The sequence below is a fragment of the Molothrus ater genome, chromosome 6 (genome assembly GCF_012460135.2).
Source record: "Molothrus ater isolate BHLD 08-10-18 breed brown headed cowbird chromosome 6, BPBGC_Mater_1.1, whole genome shotgun sequence".
Lineage (NCBI taxonomy): Eukaryota > Metazoa > Chordata > Aves > Passeriformes > Icteridae > Molothrus > Molothrus ater.
In genome coordinates this window covers 51,501,817-51,523,927 of record NC_050483.2, presented here as the reverse complement: position 1 = coordinate 51,523,927, position 22,111 = coordinate 51,501,817, and the positions used below count along the sequence as shown (strand labels likewise).

The 22,111-nt window shown below is 39.2% G+C and overlaps 1 long non-coding RNA gene across 1 annotated transcript in view; it reads left to right on the top strand.

Annotated features, from left to right (window-relative positions):
• LOC118687087 (uncharacterized) overlaps positions 1-20,186 on the top strand; it is a 39,590-nt gene extending 19,404 nt beyond the window's left edge. The window contains exons 2-3 of the long non-coding RNA XR_004980287.1: positions 10,108-10,227; positions 20,088-20,186. This is a non-coding gene — a long non-coding RNA (uncharacterized LOC118687087). The remainder of the gene's footprint in view (positions 1-10,107; positions 10,228-20,087) is intronic.
• Positions 20,187-22,111: the final 1,925 nt, after the last annotated feature.

Sequence of the window (22,111 nt, the reverse complement as noted above, 5' to 3'; positions counted from 1 at the left end):
AAACAAAGAAAAAGATACCTTAGGCCAGGAACCTTCAACAGACAGAGGGTTTTCCTCAGAGACTGGAAGGGGAAGCGTAGCATGTGTAGAGTCACAAAGGTTAGTAGGCCAACCAAGAGCAGCACTGTGCCTGTGAGCTACATGTATGGGATGGATCTGAAGTCACTGGGAGTTTTGCAACTAATTTCAAAAGAGGTAGGACTGCCCCAAGTGTTTTGACATCAGTTTCATTCCATTGGTATCAACCCATTTACTTCAGATTTGGTCAAGGATGCACAAGGTGAATTTCATCTGCTGTCAAAGAAGGTTGTGAAATTTTATATCTATTGCTTAATTCAAAAAACATTTTCCTCTGACTATCAAATACTTAATGAAAATTTTGCCTGAGTCCATGTAAAAAATGCTTTCTAACCGAGCCATTGAACACAGATTCCACTGCACAATGAAGAATTCTAATTGCAGTGAATACTAACTGCAGACTCTTCCAGATCCCAAGATGGAACTTTGTTATTTAAAGTTTTGGTATGTGCCTTGCATTTCTTTAGAAATTCTGTGAAATTAATGAAAAAATTGAAGAAAACACTCTGGTATTTTGATTTTTTTCTTTCTCCAAAGCCAAATATATGGTTAAAAGCAAAGCTGCACAATTGGTTTTAGACTTTAAGAAGGCTTGAAGGATTATTTCCTGTTCTTCAGTTGCAAGTGAATATAGCAACTAAGTAAAAATAAATATGGAAATAGAATATTAAGCATAAAATGTATTCATAGAAAGCAAGGCTGCTGGAATATGGTATTACCTCTGCTGATTTTGATTTGGCTTTTGAAATGTGAAGGTTTTTTTATTTAGTTAATTTTTAGGTGATTTATTTTTGATCCACTTGTAATAATGATTATTATGACATGAGTACAATAATGTCATGGCCAGCTAATGACAGTCTTCTGCACCATCAAAATCAATTTGTCATGCCTGTTGGGAAATATAGTTTCAGGTCTTTTCTTCCCATCATAATGAAAAACACCCGTAGTGTCAAAACTTGTTTTCCTTGTCCATCAAACAGTACAATAGAGAAATTTTGAGAGGTTTTAGAGTCTTAACTTCTTTCTTTGGAACCTCTGAACACTGGTTCTACTGAAGCACGAAAACGAATGTTCTGCTGCAGGTAGAGAAGAGACTAAGTAGCAGAAGACATTTAATTGCAGAGAAGGCAAATAGGAGGAAAACTGCAAAATGGGATTTCTTCCTATGAATATTTGTAATCCAGAGGGTTCAATCTCTGAGCATCATCCAAAATCTGAGGAGACTGGCAGGAAGTCTGACAGAGTTTGTACCAGTGATACGCTGTCTGGGGAAACAGCTTGTATTACCAAGAATTGGTCCTTGTATTTCGGTGGCGGTTTTGCAGAAAAAATACTCAGAACTGTAACTGATCTTTTTAAAGCTCTTAACGATACTGACATTGACCTGTCTTCTTCTTCTTTCTCCCTGTGTACTATCATTGCCTGAAAAGTAAAGAAAGTAATAATCATGTTTCTATCTTCCTGCTTCACGGGGTAAGAGTGTGCTATAGTTGAAAGACTGGTGCAGTGCTGTGCAGGGTAGGGAGAAACCAAGTTTACAATATAATACTGATCTGCCAACTCTTTTCTAATATACAAAAGGAAAAGGACTTTTGCTTTAGAGTGATCCCCCTGCATTAAAGGGATTTTCTCAACAGAGTTTTGTGTTTGAGAGTCTGTGTTTTCCTCAGGTTTCATCACAGGTCACACATCAACAATCTTCAGCAGTAATTAGCTGGATGAGACCTGTTAAATCTAAGAATTGGGTTTTTTCAGAAATGTAGTTGATCATAACATGCTCAGGACAGAGAGGTGGTTAACCTCCCAAAGATTCTGACAGCTGCATGGGAGCAACTGACCCTGATTACCTGAATAAGACATTTTCATGCCAAGGGCTGGATTTGCTCCCTCCCCTGCAAGCTAGTGGCCAAAACTAGTTCGCCAGTTTGAGAGCAGAGTTAGTCCGGAATCTGCCGTGTCCCTGCTCTTTATATGCCCGGGGTTGTATGGTGGTCCTATGTCTGGGTTGTAAAAAGATGAATAAGGTTCTTTAAGCACAGCACTAATAACAGAAAATTAAGGGCCCATTGACTCTTTACAGGAAGCCTATTAAGCTAATACCAACAAAGCTATTTTTTCCATTTTAACTAACATGGTTTTGTTAGTTTGTTTTAGCTGCTTTTGTTATAATTCACTCTGGCTTTTTCTCAACCCTTGCACTTTGCCTTTGTGATCTCTGTTTTCTTTCCATCCAGAGTTTTCTTTTCTATGCTTCTCTCAGGCAGATTCCTTCCATCCACTACAAGAATAAGTCTCAAATCAATTGTTGATTGAAATCTTGGTTCCCTGGGTGTTTCTCTCCACTGCCTTTAGTAGTGTCAGGATTCAGGATACATTTGTTTTTCTTTCTTGCCATTACACAAATAGTGCTCCCCAGTAGGACTTTGAAGTTCATATTGTATTCATTAATAAGATTTTAAATCTTTTTGAGACAGTCCCTCCTAGTCCTTCTTCACCAGCAGGATGCATAGCCCATTGCATATGAATTGGTTCCGGGAGTGGGGCCAGGGAGTAAGGGAATGGGGCTGGGCCAGGAAGCAGGAATAACTGCTTCCCTAAGTGCAGGTAAAGGGATTTCTGGGTCCAAGCTTGTGAGGGTTGAGGAGGTGAGAAGAGCTGTCATCTGCACTGAGCACGGAAGGGAGCGGGGTCTGCTAGGACCCCAGGAAGGTCACCCCAGGAATTTTTGAACCAGCTGTGATTTCAAAAGTTGATTTTACCAAACCAGGATGAACTGTTTCCAGCGCAGTTTTGGCTACCCACAACCTCTGTTGGCTTTGTCCTGTATTCCTGATGCCAATGCATTGCCCAGTGATGTCAGCAGGTGTTTTTGGGTTTGCAAGGAATGCAGGAATGGGATCTCTGAAAAACAGAATCTGTATGGTAGACATGTTCTAAAACTGAAAGATGTTTTGCAGAAGCTTGCCTGAAACATTTTAGCAAGAAAACTGGGCTCCTTCAGGCCCTTGGCTATTGTTTTTATGAATTATCCTTGCAGGTAGCTTGCATTCTTCCGTACTGTCATCAGACACTTTTGTGAAATGCTTTTGAAGGCAAATAACTCAGGAGACAGTTTCTGACCAAGGCAGCATACACCAATTGCCTGGCTGCCACTGAAGTTTGCAAGATTTTGAAGTACTTTTATGAATTATGCCTCGCCAGATAATCATGGATATTTCAGTGGATTTTTTGTGGAGCTGATAACATCTCTCAAGTGTTGAAGATTTTAGCTTTAATTGATTTTTGTCCTAGAATTTAACAGTATGATATTGTGCCTTCAGTGGCCTTTGCTAATGTTTTCATTAGTTGTTAGAGTAGAGTGGAGTCACCACGCTTCTTCAAAGAGTATTTTCTGCCAGAGTCAGTAGTATGGCTGTCTTTAACATTTCTTCTCATTCTTGGCAAAGGAGAAGACTTCCTTTTCTTTTTTTTGGTTTACTCAGTGATGTGTAAGGTCTGAGACAGGAATTTTGTTCTTTGTAGTAGATGTGTCACACATGGTATGAAGCAATGCCTTTGTCAGTGGGTCTGTAATGAACTCATTGCTGGGTCTTAAAATCTGTGAGTGCTTCCTGTGCTTTTCTGCAAAGAGCTGGTTCTAGTTTGATGCAGAAAATAGTATTACTTTTCTAATGCAATGCTCTAAATATTCAGGGATTCCTTATTAAGTGTCTGACATGCTTAATAAATTCACCAGGGTTATCCCCAGGTACCTTTAGGATGAAAGCTTCTGAAATGTGTCAGCCTAGTTAGATGTTAGCTTTTATACTCAAGATGTCCTGGACACCAGAGAGTTTCTGCTGTAGCAGTGTGTTGAATCAATTTCCATGTAGCCTTTAGCCACTGCTGTGTGTTGGCTTTTGTCAGACTGTGACAACCCCAACTGTGTTGGGGTTTTCTTACCTTCTGAGACAAATGTCATTGGCCTTTTCTGACCTTGCCTTGTTGTCACACATGAGATTTTGAAAGGTCTTTTGAAATTACTTGGCTTCTCCCTTGGTACGATAATATTGCAGAGTACTACTTCCTGTATTTTCCTGCTAGAACATAACAGTTTTTACAGTGGTAAAGTTTTAAATAGAGTTTGAAATACTTGGCATCGGGATAGAGGTTTTTGCATGCAATATATTAGTCAATGTGACTTACTAAACCCCTAAAAAGAGTGACTTGTGCAAGAAACTGCATATTCCCTAGTAAATCATAGAAGTGTAGGAATGGGAGGGAGCTCAAGCAACCAGTTCATCTCTCTGTTTTGTGGCTGAGCCAAGACTATTTTTGACAGTGATGTGTCTAACTTTTCCATAATGGACTCCAGTGATGAGGATTCCATGACCAGCCTTGGTGAGCTGTTTTTGTTAGTTAGTTTGTCCTAATAGCCAACAAATCTTCTTTTACCACACGGCAAGCAGGACTCTTCTTCTAACCTTGCTGAACCTGAAGAACAGTTGATCACTGTCATATTTATTACAGAATCTTGCATATTTGAAGACTTATGTCTTCCCTCAGTCTCTTTTCTAGACTAAACAAACCCAAATCTTTCAGCTTTTCTTCCTAGATTATATATTCCAACCTTTTTTCTTTTTTTCTTTTCTGGACTAAATCTGCATGAATCTGGAAAGATGTATTTCAAAACTGGGCTTTATTTTTGGTTTGAGGTATCACAAGTGCCAGAAGGTGTGGATTAGTTACCTCTCATAGAACACCATATTTCAAGAGAATTATACTTCAAACATCTACAGCTCTCTAGCTAACTTGCTTTTTTCTACTTTGTAGCTGTTCATTTGATTTTCTTGAAGGGCAGAGCTTGGTCTTCTTATTTCATCCCACCAGTTTCACAGGCAATGGGTTACTTGACAACCCTTTCAACCTGTCCTGTGAAGGTTTTTCTACTTTTCACAGCCAGATGCTCTGCAAATTTGAAGTCTGTATTCCACCATTCTGCTGGGCTTAAGTCAATCTTTTCAAAACAAAGTGATAATAATACAGTTTTCATCCAGGAATCATATGGTAATGTATTTTGAAGAACTTTCTTCTATTGGTTTCCCGATGAAATTGCTGAGGGCATGTTGTGCAGCTTGTGTCACAATCTTTCTAAACTTAAGATCCTATTTTCTTTTTCTCCCTTAACCTGTGGGCCATAAACATGGAACAAAATAGGATGGTCTGAGATGATTTATTTTTCATCTCCATTAGGAAGATTGTCCAGAATACTTCCTGTGTCCCTGTTTCCCCAGCCCTTCCCTAGAGCCAGTAGTCACTTCTGGTTGGTCTGGTCTGAGTCACACCTGACAGTTTTATTAGTGCTCATGAACAGCATTGGGCAATGGCTGGATCACTGGCTGAAACTTGGCAGGATGTCTGCAATATCACGGATTTGGGCTTCTGGCAGGCAGGCAGCTGACACCCTGGGACACTGCTTTGACAATGGACGTCTCTGTTCATCTCAGAAATAATTGTAACAGAAAAAAAAATCTTGGTGTGATAGTCATCTACAAAGCAGAAAAAAAAAATTAAAAGAAAACATAGCAATTTACCTAGTGTCTGGTCTATTCACTAACAGGTTTCTCAACACTGAAATGGTTCCTCTTTTCTTCCCAAATTATTTAAGAGCAATAAACATACTCATCAGCTGACTTGTCCTCCAGCGGCTTTGAGAGTTTTTAAAGGGCTGCTTTATTTCCTCTCCTTCATTCCTGGCAAAATCACAAATATCTAACTGAACTCACATTACTTAAATAGAAAGTAATAGAAGAAATGGTCGTACAAGTAGTTCAGGGTCTGGTCACAAATATGCACTAGGCTGCTGGTTCTCCTGGGTGAATTTCACCTTGAACAGAGAAAACAATTACACCTTGTTAGCTCAAAAAAAGTAACCATCCTTCTTGTATTTTAGTCAGTCCAGCTATAGAGTGAAGTGGAAAGACAAAAGAGGACTCTGAAGAGCCTGATAACTCGGTGGTTATTTATAGCAAAAGAGAATAATCACAAAATAAGATGAAAATATTTTTGTTTTAGACTGCTATACTGAAACAAATCACGACCAATTTGAACCAATAAATAATGGAGTGTTTAAAAAGAAAAAAAAAATACTAGCGAAAACATGACTTTTTAAAATGTTTCTTCTGGAAGCGTGCTGTGCCAGATGCAGTAGTAAACATACCTCCTTTGAATCACTGGAGATGAAAACCAGCCATATGCTTGAGCTTAGGTGGTTCCTATGGCTTTATAACTCTTTTGTATCATTTGAGCATTCAGGAAAATACGGCACACAGATTTTTAAACTATGATTCTGGCTACAGAGGCACAACACATTCTTTTCTGTTTTTAATAAGTCTCTCTCTTTGTGCAACAAATCCTTCTAAAAAATGGTACCAGCAGTGCTAACCAATGGGTAGCAGCTAGAGGCTGGGGGGAGAGGAATTGCTTTGGCTGGACAGAGACTGAGGGATTTGTACACCCAAATTTCTATTGTTTTTAATAAGAATTTGGCTTCAGAAATCATAGCCCTCATATGTATTCAGTCTCTGAGAACTGGAGGTCTCTAACCACGCATTCCTGTCTTGTGGAATCCAATCCCCCCTGGCTGGTGCACCAGCGGGGCAGGCAGGTGTGGCACTGCACACATCTCCCAGCAAGGCTCCTCCCTTGCCAGGGGCACTGCTGCTGCTCTGCTTGAGAGCATCTGCCATCTGATGGCTGGGGGAAGAGGGAACCCATATCCCACCAGGAGGGCAGAGGTTACTTAACAATCTTAAGAAGGTTTACTGTGTTACAATATTAATTGTTTTTTCTTATTATTTCAGGGTCTTTTTTAGGAGATTAGGAAAGACTTCATGAAAATACAGGGTACTTGTGCATTCTACCTATATTCCATATGCTCTGGTAAATTGTCATTCTGATTCTGTCATGCAAATAACTGCAAGAGGTGGGAAAATAAACTTTAAAAAATCCTTTTAATAAAGTTGATTTCCTTGTTTCTGTTCCAATGGGAAGCCTAAGTAAAAATGTGGAAGTATTAAGTATATAACAAGGTGATGGTGATTTATTTTTTGAAGACCTCTGTGATCATTGAGAACTCATGTGTTTAGATTATTTACAGGAGGGCTAGGTGTTACTGTTATTTTCTTGTAGTCAGTTCATCAGTGGCTGATAAGTAAAGAATGTAACTTGGTAAGGTGTTGCAGGCAAAGGGAATTTTTGCAATAATGTTTGCATTTTCACTACCTTTTCAAGGCACTCTTTAATTTGTACAGAAGAGAAGGACAGCATTCACTGCTACATTTGCTGGTTAAAAAATTTCAAAGGAGTGGATTCTTGAGCAGAACTTCAGTGGTGGTGCAGTTAGTTTAACATATGTTCACCGTAAGTTTGTTAGTGTGGGAGATGGGAGAAAAATGAGAAACTTTGAAACCTTGATCAAGGCATCAAGACAATGGGACGCATCATTTTGACACAGGAATTTTTATGGATTGCATGAGTCTGGCTGTACTCCAGAATTAGTTCCAGGCTGAATTATGGTTCCATTCTGTATCTTCCTTCATGTTAGAAACCTGAGTAGTGAGTGGTTATTACACTGACCTGTATTACGTGCCCTGTTTAAGCACGCTGAGTACAGCACGTGGCTATGACTCTATTTTTAAGTACACTTCTCTTTTATGTGTTTTTCCTTAGAATGGTTCTGTAGGTTAGTGTTGGACACAACTGTACACACAGTGTGTGTGGTTCTAGAAGGGAAGTCAGACTATCTGCCAGTGCTGAGCATAAAGAAGAGGGGAAGTGCTGTCTAAACTGGATGAAAAGAAGGTATGAACAAGCATAATATTTTTACTTTCTTGCCATTACAGCTGCTGCTTTTATCTCAAGAAAATAAATGATCAGTGCAGATAAGGTGATGGCTGAAATTCTCCATATGTTTCCATAGATATGCAGCTTTTTGGCAGAATAGCACAATTCTTTGTGCAGGCAACTGAATCACCAGAACTAGTGGGCTAGATTAATGTGAGGAATTTTATCTGTTAATGTGAGGAATTATATTTAAATGTCTCTTTAGTGCTTAGGATATCTCTAGTGTCACTGGCATTAGCCTGCCTTCCCACCTACCTTTTGTCTCTCTATGCCAATCCTTTCTGGGCTAGTTTCTGCTAGTGAAATACCCACAGAACCTATCAGTCTGTTTCTGAGTTTGTGCCACCTGCCTGTGTCCTGACCACATCAATCCCTGTGGGGTTCAGCCCACATCTTAAAACTGAGGGAAATGTGTTCTCATCCTCTTTCTTTTCTGTCTTGCTTGTGGTTACAGAAAAAAAAAGTGTGTAGAGAATATGTATAATTTCATCAGAAAAAGGCCTGTTTTGTGGTGTTGAATCAAGCATTCCTTGGGGTTCTTACCTTTCAGTCAGTAGATGTTGAGATTTTTTGCCTGTTTTGGTGAATTAAAACATTTCACCAGGAGAATGATGTAACACTATCCAGGGCTGGGTTTTTGTACTTGATGCCCTCCTACTTATGTTCCTGCTGAATTTTCCCTATGCAGTTTCTGGAGGGATAAGAAAAATAATGATTTCTAGAAAATCTATCTTAGTATATTTACTACAGAGGAAGGAGAGGTAGATGTAACTAATAGGCATCTAGAAAATGAAATAGTATTTTTTAAAAAGGAAGAAAATAAAAGGGTGTGTGTGTGTGTACAGATGGTGGGCAGGACAGTGGGAACCTGCTCTGGCATCTTGGTGGTTGAATTTTTGCTGGGAGATGGAGGTTAAAAGTCTCTCAGCAGAGGAAGAGCAGAAAACCAAGGCTGAGATGGGGCCATTTGTGAGTGGTATGTGTGTGTGCAATCTATACTGCACTTGTCTTTGTGTTTCCTAAGGGCTGGTTTAAGCAGCTTCCTGCTTAGTTTGCTGGTGTCTGTGTATTCCATTTCAATGTGCCTAGAGGCCTCTGATTGATTTATGTGTTACTGCCAGCTTGAGACAGCTAATGTGGTTATCACCTCTAGCTGTTTACCCCACTCTTAAAGAGCTAAATAACTCCAGTGGTTCAGCAGCTGGTTTGTGAACAGCTCAAATATCAGCTCAGGGAGAGTGAGGGGGACACTTGGGCACAGTAACCTCACCAGCTGCCTGAGGCTGAGCCATCTCTTCTTGTTCATGTTAGCCAGTGTCCCCTCACATGGCACAGACCAGGCACAAAGCAGTTCTGTGGCCAGGTGCCCTTTTGAATATAGCTTAGATACACAAGAAGTAAATGTTACAGTGCTGAAGGTAGCCATTCTAGTATAGTTCATCTGAATGAAAATGCCTAAACTCTGTGTAAAAGGAGAAGCCTCATTTGCAGATGCTAAATTGGGGAGCATTGTTAAGATGAGGAAAGCCCATTTGGAGTGTACCTGAAAATGGGCACCTCGGGAATGTCACTGGGAAAGGAACACACCAGAGACTGGGATTCAGTCACTTAAATATGTCTCTGCTTCTGGACCTGTTTTTAGACTATTTTAATAACTCTAAGTGGAGAAATGGATTCTCTTTTACAGTATAGAGCATTTCTAATGACTCAAATAGGCCAAGTAATGGGGCATTCTAACCTGTTTGTTCCTGCCCCATTTTTGCAGCTGCCTCCAGCCCAAATAAAAGTTAATTTCTCTAAGTGCTCACCTACTGCTTAGTGGATTTTTGCAGTGTGTCTAGAGTCACTTGACTTAGGGTTCTCATCTTAGCAATATGGTTTAGAGAGAGAAAAGAAACTCCTGGGTACAGATGTCAATAGTATCAATTGCTCTGGGTTTCTGGGAAATATCTAGCTGACACAAACTGTGCAAACAAATCTCTATGAAAAGCTATTTTAAAGTAGAGTTTACACAGTTGAGGAAAAAACTTCTGTTTCCTTTTTCTGTCTAAGTTAGAATTACAAAGGTAGATGCATATAAATAATGTTTTTCCTTGAAATTTTTATCTAGTTATTTTCCATTTCTTTCTCTTTTTCTTGTTACAGTCTCCATGCTTATATAACAGCTCTCAAGAGGAAGCTGCTAACAAGCCCATCTGCTTGTTTGTGCCAGCTGTTTTAGTGGAGGCATGCTGGATGTGACTGAGCTCCACCTTCTTTTTTGAGGTACGTTATATGTGAGACACCATAATATATGGTTCAGTCAGAATGATAGCTGCTTAACCTCTTGGTACTCTTTTCATTAATTCTTTCTTGGATCAGTTATTGTGTTTTGTCTGTCACAAAACTGGGTTGAAAACTGCTCTGGGCATGGAATGTGTCATTTATTTAAACAACATCAAGGCACACTGTTCATGTTTAATTATTACTTTAATGCGAGTGCTAAACTGTTTTCAGTTACATCTAACAAACATGTTTTCTGGGACTGGTTGCTGGCTGACCTCAAGTAAGGGCATGTTAGGCTAAGCCTTGAAATGCTGCATCAAGCTGTCATCTCAAATAGGAGTGAGCTCATTCATCCTCCCGTGAACTATCATATAGATGAACCGATGGAAGCAGGATATATTAACTGCCCACCACAAAGGACATTGCAGTGTGCTGATTTATGATGAGCAAATTCTAGAGTAATCCCATTGATGATGCCTAAAAACATCTGTTCACAGTGTTGCAGTAGCTAAGCTAGGAATACTGTGTCGTAGATGAAAGCCACCTGTTGATGAAATCTTTAAAAATGATATGTAAATATTTCTGTTGGTGCTGTTGCATCAGTTCTTTTTCAGGATATCCATTATGGCATGTCACATACATTTGGAAATGGTCAGAGTATTTATAGGCCCAGTTCCAGTAGAACATGAGCATGTGACCAATGCTCTTACTTTCAGTTGCTCAAAAAACCAGTTTGATGCAATGTTTAGAAGTCACTCTCATGCTAAAGTAACTTTAATGACAGAGAGAAAAAAATATCTACATAGATTTTTTTTTCAGAATAAGATACTGTAGAAGGTAATGTAGACAGAATAAGGTAATGTAGAAAGCAAGGTCTAAGCTATCTCTATTTGAGAGATCATTCTAAAAGATTAAGAGGAAGCCACCACAATACCTAATGCCTTGGTTTTGGTAGGATTTGGGGGGTTTTGGCATGGTCCAAATAAATTCCTTCTGATTTTGGGACATCCACAGTTACTTCATAGGGCTGATGCATTCTAATCTGAAACTAAGTCAGAGGGCACATCCACTTCAATTGACCTACCATTCATCCTGATATCATCATTACTCTGTCTAAGCAGTTGATTAATGTAATGACAGCACTCCTATAAAGATGCAGACCTGACTTAAAACCTCCTACAGGCATGATCCTAAGGCTTGGGAGACTTGTTTGTTTCTGAGTAACATCTGTTGGGAAAATCCATTATATCTGTCAGTGGATTTGTTTTGACATCTGAGACCAAACTTTCCCAGGTTCTCCTTTTTATTTTCTTCCTTCCTGCCTATCTTTCCTGTTTCTCCACTGAAGGGATGCTCTATCCTTTCTTCCTGACAGTGGCAGTGGGAGCAGCCAGCTGGGCTTCGCTTGACAAGCACCAAATGAAGCTTATATGTGCCAGGAATGTCTGCCTGTGTTAGTGACAGCCACTAGCTTACCAGTTATTGTACCAGAGTCTTTTGAAAGAGAATTTGTAAGTGGGAATGACTGTGAAACCAGTTGTCTTTTGCTGCTCTTAATGTAGAACCATTAAGAGCTTTAAAATTTCAACTCAACTTTTGAGTTTGAAGAAAGCTCTCTTTGTAAATTTCCTGGCCCAGAGTGCTCTTACTTCATGCTCTTGCCACGGTACTCTGTTGGTTTGTCGTGGTTCTAAGGAATAAATCCTGTTTTAAATTTCCTTGGTTTCTTATAACAAAGGGCTCTGGAGGAAAGAAAATCTTTTAATCCTCCCAGCAATAACCTGACACGACCTTCTAAATACACTATTAACTCAAAAATATTAGCAATATTTTGTAGCTGTCGTAAGAAGAGTTTACAATAGAGATGAAGCAAATATTTAGAAGAATAATTATACTTAGTTCTGAGGAAATTAGTATCCATAACACAATTACACATTTAAAAAGGGCTAAATGTTAAAAACTATTTAAAAAGCCAGGCAGTAGGGTATTGTTCAGTAGCACTGGCAAAACACAGACAGTTTTCTGCATGGTCTTTCTAGGCTTGTGATTTCCTGACTGCCTTAGCACAAATTACTTTCCTTCTCTCTGTTCTTTAGTAACTCCAATCTGTTTTTTCTTTCCTTCATAACTGCTTAGTTTTCAGAAGATGTTAACATTTTTTTTTTAGTATGCTCAATATGAGATACTTAGAAGGTCTGCAGGAGGAGACAGTTTTCTGCAAACCTGGCCTCTCTGCTATGTCAGTAGGCTGCCAAGAGTTGCACACAGCTTAAATATCGAATAGGTGTCTTGTAAAAATTGAATACTGTTGTACTAGTATAAGCACATTAAAATAACTAATTTGGAAATAAAATTATGGCAGTAAAGAATCACAAAGGTAATAACTTAAAATTATGTATCCAACACTATACTCTGACTGGGGGCAGAGAGATGAACCTCAGCTTGGGATGCACAGCAGAAAAAATCAGAGAAAAGTCAGTAGGAAAAGCTAAAGAAAAGAAATTCAAGCTTGTTTTCTGTCCCTTTGGTTAAAATACCTGAATTCAGAGATAAAATAGGGGTTTGGAGCCTGAAGTTTTTTTGTTACTTTTATGCTTCTCAGGTATGCATTTTGGTACACAGCAAGTAGCAATTGTGCATTCCCTCATAAAAATACTTGCTAAATCCAGCAGCCTTTAGTCAGCCATTCTCCATCATGAATTTCTATTAAATATCTGATCTAAACCTAGTGAAGTCAGTGAGAGTCTTTCAGTTGCTTTAAGCACAAATTGCAAAATATCAGCTGGATCCACGGAGGGACATGGGGGATATAGTGCTCCAGAGAAGGATGTACACAGGTATCCCCTGCTGCTATGTGCCAGCTGGTTGCCTTGGAGCTGGTAATAACCATGCTGTCTCTCTTGAGAGGAGAGTGCTCCAAAGGTGGAATTCCCACTTTGAATTCAGATTTGAACCCTGATGAGCAGTTCCAATGGAAGCATATGCTTGGTGCCCGCTCCTCCTCCTGGTATGAGAACATTTCTGGGCAAAGAAGTAAAACATAGAATCAGTAAGGTGGGAAAAGACCACTGGAGGTCATCTAGTCCAACCTCCCTGCTCAAGCAGGGTGCCCTGCTGCACATTATTCAGGACTGTGTCCAGACAGCTTTTGAATATCTCCAGAGAAGGAAACTAACTCTACAGCCTCTCTGGGTAATCTGTCCAACACAATAAAGAAGTTCAGCCTTATGTTTGAGTGGAACCCCTTGTGCTTCAGTTTCTGCTCATTGCCTCTTGTCCTATTGCTTGGCATTGCTGAGCTGAGCCTGCCTTCATCCTCTTGTATCGTACAGGGCAGTATCATGGGAGAAAAAGTGTGGCAGGAACAGCCAGCTGTGAATTTCCTGGGTCTTTGGTGTCCCACTTTTGCAGCCCAGGCCCTCTGTCATGGCAGAAGAGAACGTTTGGCACTGTGGAGGCAGGAGCAGCAGCTCCACTGTGGTACTCTAGTGCTATAGTACTGCTGGCTCTAACACAGCATGTCCCTGTTGTGACCAGCACAATGGCTGTACTGTCCCTGGTCCCAGCCATGATCAGTCCTCCAGCAGCTATCACTTTTCCCCAAAAGCCTTCTGCTTTTCTTTGAGGGTTCTATTGCTGTGTTGACCAGCCTCTGCAAACCCCTCTCTGGACTGTCTTCTCATTCTCCTGCGTGTTACTTTCTTCTGACAAGAAGTAGTTATAACAAGCAAAGTCCAACTCCTGCTTCTGTGTTTGACTCTGGAGGAGATCCCTCAGGCTGCACCGCCCAGTTCCTCCTCCAACCTTGTCATGCTGATTCGTGCTTTAGCCTGTAGCTTCTATTGTTATATTTATTGCTAAACAAAAGGAGTATTTTCTTGCTCCCTCACTTAGACTGAGTAGAAGATAGTTATGTCCACCAGCTTCCAGGAGCTTTGTGGCTGCTGGCTGCTCAGAAAGCTTGCTTGCTGAGCACCACCTCATCTCCAGCAAGGCAGGGTGCAAAAAGCCTGATGGCCTCACAAATTTGGTAATTTTATCCAAGCCCATATGGATCTTATATTATTCATGGCTTCTGATGGGCTGCGTATTCCTCACTGATTTAGTGGTTGACTTGTGATGTTTTTCAATGAGTCAAATCTCTGTAATAGTGACACTACATCCATGTATGTGGTAAATGTGAAAGAAAACAGATGTCTATAAAAATCACTGAGTCTGATTTGGAACGATGAACAGTATTGTGATTAATCAGAACTGTACAGCTCATGTCTAGTATTTTTACAGGATGGGATGGAAATTGCTTGTTTCACACCTATATGATTTCTATCTTAATATTTGGACTCAGTCAGAGAAAGTTAAGTGTTGGGCTGCTTATCTGGGGAGAAATGGCACAATTACTACTGAATTTTAAAACTTCTAGTACAGTCATGCAACCTTGAATTCACTTCAACATTGATTTTTTTCTGGCAATATCTGCACTGTGCTCATATGTAAAAGGAAACAAACAGTAGCCAATGAGTAAGTGTCATCTACAAATGTAGAAAGATAGTGTAGCAGATGCTCTCAATAGATTTCTCCAAATAAAACATAAATGTTTTTAGTTTTTGTTCTTGCAAGTTTCCTCAGACCGAAGCTAAAGCATTTGCTGAACTCTAGATTAAGGACAGAATCCTAATGCAGATTTAATCAGACACTCTGAAGCACAGAGTTACAAAATTCCTGAGATCGGAAGGCAAAGAATTTCGCAAAAATAAGTATCAGCCAAGTCCTATTCCTGTAAGACTGGAGGTTGAATAATGGAAGAGCAGTGGCAGAAAGTAATAGCTGAACACAGAAAAATGAAAGGTCTGACCCTATGAACTAGCTTTAAGGTCATGAACAGGATCTTACAAAATCAACACAAATTCATTACTGGAAGAAGCTAGGATAAAATCTTAAGCACAGGGCAAGTGTGATGAGTCAGATCTGGTCAAGTGGTGTATACGTGCAAAATTCTGAATAAAAATAATCAAATTAACATGCAGTGAAGAGAGAATTTCCATAATGAAGTCTGTAGTTTCCTGAAGAGACTTCTCTAGATTGCTAAGCATGGTTTGGACAAGTCACAAGACAAAAGAACTCCTGTTTTTTTGCAAGGCTCTGTGTGCTCTGTAATAGGATTTTGGGAGATGGAGAGACAGTTTGCAGTGCAGACATATTCTTTTGTTGGATTACTTCCTTTGGTTTCAGATTGAGGAACTCTCATTTTCTGTGGAACCCTCTTAAAACCTTGTCCTCTGGCTTAAATAAAAACTTTAGAATGTTTTAAATGCAGCAATGAAGATCTGGGTTTTGTTGCACAGAGGTACATAGGATGTATGTTGGTAAGTGGACACTGAGTGTAGGTGTTAGATATTGCATTTTTTGGTCTACTTTTTGAAAGATGATATTTCTCAGAATAATGTGAGAAGGCTTGGAACACTGATTTATTCCTGTTGGAAAATCATTCTGCAAATGACTCCAAATTGCAGTAATTTAGAAATCTTGAGGTTCTTTCTATATTTGGATTTGTACATTCTGCAAGCTTTTAGTACAAATATATGGATCTTTGGTAATTACTTTAATTCTTGAATATAACTTTAACAGAAATAAATACATGAATGTACCTTACAGGGCTCAGGCTTTGTGAGACATTTCTGCTAAATCGGCTTATGAATTTCCTTTTGATGAGCTTAATTGTTGACAGATTTTTCAAAAGCCAACAACAGTTTGCTTTGCTAGCTAGTATTCACATGAACTGGATAGTCTTGTGAAGTCCTTTATGCAATTTGCATAATATTTTTCTTTTACTGTAAGATGAAGTGAAATCCTTTGTAGTGAACCTAACAATGTTAGACATTGTAAAGACATCTATCCAAATAAAATTTAAAAAGCAGAAAAATTACCCTCCCAGCCTGTTATTCATCATCTCAGAATATGCATGGCTAGAAAAAATAGACTTTAAAAAAAAATAGTATTTTTCCCCCAGAGGACTATTTAGAAAAAGGTCCTAAATAATGATATGTGATCTCCTGATGAAGATACTATGAAGATGCTTTGCTGGTTTCTTCAGTAGTCCTGTAAATTGAATTTTCATTTGAGATCCCTCAAGTCAGAAGGCATTACATATGCAAATCTATTCATTAAATCAATAAAACAAATAAGCCATTTTGTCCATCCATGTGAAACAGATAGATAAATTCTGCATCTTATCTACCCAGAAATTTTTGTTGGTGGTGGTAATAGTCTGGAATTTCTGTCTTTGAATTCCACTGTCTGGAGCATAGGTGGGAAGAGAATGAAATGTGAGCTAAGCAACAAATCTCTATCCATTATGATGGCTGTGGATGTCTGAGTGAAATGAAGCATGTAGAAGCCTCAAAAATAACTGACCCTGTTTTTCTCCAAACATTTCTGAAGAATTCTGTTCTGTTAATAAGGCCTTAAAAGTAATAAAGACTAGGATCTGTGGATTCTAGCCAAATGAGGCCACATCCTACAGTCCTTGCTTTGTCTTAGTGGAGTAAATTTCCCATGTACTCATGATAAGATGGGGATGTAGGACTGAGTAAGGGTGGCAGGATGGGAAATGATTTGTCACCTCCGAGACTGCGTTTGCAAACTGCTGGAACCACAAATGAGCTCAGTGTTTAGCAAGATGGTGGATGCCAGCATGAAGCTTGGAAGTGCCAATTTTAATTAAAAACTGCATTTTCAAATCAAGTTCCTACTTAACAAAGGGTGGGAAATTCTTCCCACCATGTAAGCTTTCTGAATGCTGTATTGACTGTCAAGATGGGTGCAGCTTCTCCTTCCACAAAAGTCCAGCTACCATCATCTTCCCCATCACCTCCCCCTGCCAGAAGAAAAAGACTACATTGTTTGTGGAATGTCTCCTCGTTCATGTCCTGCATTTAGGCCAGAATAGCCAGATTTTATTTTGTCCTCCCCATCCCCCTTCCTTCATTGTTAACAATGGAGTGAACACATGAGATTACCATGGCTCTTGACATGGCTCAGTTGTTTGCCATTTGGAAACTACAGATTTTTTGGTTGTATAATTGTAAGAGGGGAAAAAAAAAAGTATAAAAAGATTCAGTCATTTTCTGTTTATTCCAAAGACAGGGAGAACAGAATACTAGGGGAGAGATGGGGGAAGCCAACAACAAAAAACAAATTAGTTTAAGAACCAGCATGTTCCCCTTACTTTAAGGAACACAGTAAACATTTCAAAAGTGCATGCCAGCTCATTATCTAACCCAGTCTTCATTGGCTTCATGAAAAACAGCAGCAGTTAAGCAATGTTTGCCAAAAGCAAATTTGGGTACATGCATTGCTAAAAAAATGTGACATCCGCTCTGTGCAGGTTCCTTAATCTCCCATACAGGGGCAAATCAACATTTCATCATTATTGTTTCTCTCTGTTTAGTCCTTTCATGATTGCTCTTCTAGTATGTTTTGATCATTGTTTATCCAAAACTGTGGTATGACGTATGATTTGAATTGTTAGCCAGAAACAAACCTCTGCAAGCATTTAAATACGCAGAGATAGTTTTGGTAAATTTAATCTCAAACGTAATATCTGTTTGCAAGTATCTTTCTTAAAAATCTAGTTGTTTAAAAAATATTAAATGGATGTGAAATATTTATGAATTCCTTTTTCAAGATTTAGGATTTAATTTGTCATTAATTTCATGTATTTTTTAAAAACTAGCTTTGTTTTCTAGTTCAGGAATAACACAGTATCTTCCTTTTTCAGTCAATTTGCTGTGGCATATGCAGTTTACAGTTATATTGTTAAAAATACTGTGTCAAAGCATTGAATATGCTTTATATTCAAGTATTGCTATTTATTGTGATAACAAATGATACAGCATATTTCATTAGTTGTTCCTTATAGATAAGCTATCTGTTCCTTAGTAAATACATTCCTCTGTTTGTTCAAAGTATATAAGTTTACAAATATTTTCAATCATATTGAGGTTTGTTTCTTTGGGAATAACTCTTACTCAAGAGAAAGGCAAGCATCTATTGAACAATTGTTTTATTAAATAGCTTAAAGAAAAGTTCCCTTCAGAAACCATAGAAGATTTTCCCCAGAGTCCTCACATTTTCTGGTGTGCCTGTTTGGGTCCTGTGGGTATTGATTTCTCTCATCTTAAGTCTCTGCCTTCAAAATTATCAGGTCATTTTAGTAAGCTTTATTTTGCTTTGAAATCTATGTATTCTTCTACCATATGTTTAAAATTCAGAGTTGCTGTGCAGCTCTGATCATTAGTTTTTCTATTCCACATATAGTACATTATACTCTTACTTTTTTATGAGCAAAGAAAAATTCTTGTTTACTTGTTTCTTGAATATAAAGTTTCTGACTTTTTAATTTTTATTTTTAAAAATTAGAAACCCTCTGATTCAGAATTTCTTAATGAAATGGGGAATTCTGTTGGTAGAAAACAGTGCCACTTGCTTATGTTTTTGAAATGTTTATCTCATTTTCCCATGGGGAGAAAGAAAACAGCTGGTGAAATTAGGATTTCAAAATGGGAAAAAAAATTAAATAAACACCCATTTGACATTTTATCAAAAGCTGGAAAATGCTGGTAAAATTTATCTTTGCTAATTTTCCCCTTCCTCAAAAATCCCTCTTGTTATTGTTGAATTTGTAAATCCTTGTGAGAACCTGGTGACAGAATGCAGATTGGATTGTCTTCATTTTTTTTTTTCCATTGGCGGGGGGGAGGGGGAGGATATGTTTGATTTTTTTTAGGTAGTTATGTCCAAACCAGAGTATATCAATATGTTCCAATATTTATTTCAGGCTTTTCTTTGTGAAGCAAAGATTGCTTCACTCCCATGATGTGGTTACTTCAGTCAATGCAGTACAATCTGGGAAGGATGCTGACATGGAAAATCAAGGTGTTACACTGTGAAAGCAGTTTTTAAACAACAGGAGAAGAACATTAATGTGGTCAGTCAAAAGAATTGCACCTTAGCTATTAGTGTTGAGTGGGGAAATATCAGAGAGAGGGTATAAGAGAAGCAGTACATGCTTGTACCAAAGGTCTCAGCACATTTTTCCTGATAGCAGCCAGCAGAAGGTGCTCAGGGAGAAACACAAGAAGCAGGGCAAGTACAGAGTGATTCTTCCAGCTTCTGACACTCGGCAGTTTTAGGACTCCCTGTGCTGAAGCTGCATCTTAAGCATTGTTTTTATGAACCACTGAGTGAAGAAGCAACAATAAGAACAATGGATCACTGTTCAGCATCAGTGGCAACTGCGCTTAGAAATAAGTAACAGTGCCACTTCAAAACGCTTGACATGGACAACAGAGACAGAAGAGCCAGGAAATTATGGTAGTGCTAAAGCCACACCCATGGCCAGAGGCAACATCTCACAGCTCCTCCAAGTTGTGAACTCCTTGGGAGCTGAGAATCCCTACCATGCAGAGAGGTAGGAGCCAAGCTCACCATTATATAATGCAGCAATTTCTGCCCATGTGGTATCTTACTGGGATATGGTGTCTTGTTCTTCAGCGTAGGGGTTCCTGCCTGGGTGTTCCTGCTGAGATTTTTGTTTGGTGAGAGCTGGCTGACTTTGCTTCATACCAGTACATGATGCCACCAGTCACCTGATCTTTTGAGGTTGACTTCTGCATTCCCTCAGAGTTACTGTCTCATTCTCTGGTTCCTGTTCAAGGATCTGCTTCATGTAGGCTGAAAGCAGCCCCATGTCTTTTCCTCTGGCAGGCCTCTTTGTGGCCTCCCCAATAAGTAGCTCTGCATAAGACTTCCAGCATAATGCTTGCCCTAATAAGTGATCAGCGGTGTGTTTCTTTCCACAGAAAATCATTTGGAAAATGACACAGTCTGAAGAATAATGGGAATTCAAAATCTGGCTCCAAATTTCCCCATGAACCAGTCTGCTCCTCTGCATCTGCAGAAAGGGACAGGTGGGTTGCTGCAAAGGGCTTGGGAAGCAGCTCCTCAGTGAGCCCCACTGTTAGCCAGTCTCTTGACTCTGCATGAGGCAGTGGCTCCTGCTGAGTTCCTGCAAGTATTTTGCGTGCAGCACTTCTCCCTGCAGAGTGGCAACATGCTGGTACACAAAATAGAAGGTCCTGTCCTGGTGTGAGCCCTGCACAGAACGGGAGGGCAGCTGTGATGGATAGGAACTGAGCTGTATTGGTGTTGAGGGTAGTTCCTGCTGTGCTTTGGAGACAGCATGTGTATGTTTGAAGTTTGCTTGGGGATGCAGGGTAATGTGCCAATACAGGTTTTTGAATAGCTCCTTGGGGCACAAATAGCCCCATTCATTGCAGTACATGGCTCTGAGTGTAACCCAGCTGCCAGACCATCATCATCTGCATGCGCAGCTCTTCCTTGTTTTACTTAATTTTGCTCTCACAAGAATGTTACTGAACCCCATGTAAATTTTGCTTTGGTAATGACTGTGTTAAATCATCAAAAAATGTCAGTAGCTGAGAGTAGATGAGAATGAAAATTGTAACAGTGTCCATAGTAATAACAAATGAAATGAGTTTTTCCCTGTCACCTGTCTCCCTTTTTCTGGAATTGAGATGTTGTGAATGGCAGACCTTGTTTCCTTTTGCAGTATGATTATTTTTACTACATCCTTTATCTTTGTCTTTTGGAAAGAGCAAATAGAAACAAAGCTTCACGTTTTTGCTTGAAGATAAACTGGGACATTTTAACAGAGTAACTTTGAATAACTGTTTACTTTTACATTGATCACAGCCAGTTGTTAGGGCTACAGCTACGTGGCTAAACTCCCATACTTTTTAATGAGAACTTGGGGGTCAACGTCTTTGAAAGTGTGAGAAGGATGGCATTGGTGCAAAGCAGTGACTATGCTGCCCACTTTGCCTGAGAGAACTGCAGGACTGAAAATAGAGCTGATGTGGGTCAGTCCCAGGGAAGTGGCAGGGCACAATCTGTGAATTGCACTGATGTACACAGTTAACGTGAAGAGAGTTTTTCTGTATTTATTTTTCATGGATAAACTTTTACTACCTGCTAAATTTAGACTCTTAGACTCATTTCTGCAAAGCCAGAGCTGAACCACACCCTTCAAATGTGAAGAGCTGTTGCATTAAATCATTGTGCTTCTCAGAGGGCTCAGTCAAATGAGGACAAGATTGCAGGCAGGTGCAATTTCCTTTTAGAAAATTGATAGATGGTGCTTCTGCATTCTGTAATGTGTTGGTTTTAGTCTTTACAAAACACAGCTTGCCTTCTGTTATAACTAGTAACAAATCACACATCTGGAACAAAGAGGAATGTAGCTGAGCAATATTTTATATTTATCTGCAATCTGGTTCAGATCCCCTGGTTCCTTTCAATTTTAACTGTACAACAAATGTACTCCCAGTCTTCATTTTATCACTTGTTGTAACGTTTAACAAAGGTCACTGTGACCCAGAGGAAGCTTAAGAGGAAAGTGTTATGGTGGATCTTGGAAATGGAGTTTAACTATGATGATGGTGGGCATGAAGCCAAGCCCAGCTCTCCTGAGTGTATTTAATTTGTGCTCTTTATTTTTCCTTATGCTGGGCTGGATTCAGTCAAGGAGCCACATATATGGATGAGGCAGAAATGTTCAGTAATTAGTACATCTTTCTTCTCTGATGCCTTTTTTCAAAGGAATACTTTAAATTGTTTACTTTTTCTGTGGTTGGATTGTTGAATTAATAACAAAAATGCAGCCACTGTTGAAAAGAATAATCTTCCAATGAATGCCTAAAATATTTAATTCTGTGCTTAGTAACCACCATCTTTTCAAATCTGGTGACAAATTTTCTTTTAATGGGGATTTTACTTGCTCAGGTCACTAAATTCAACAACGTAA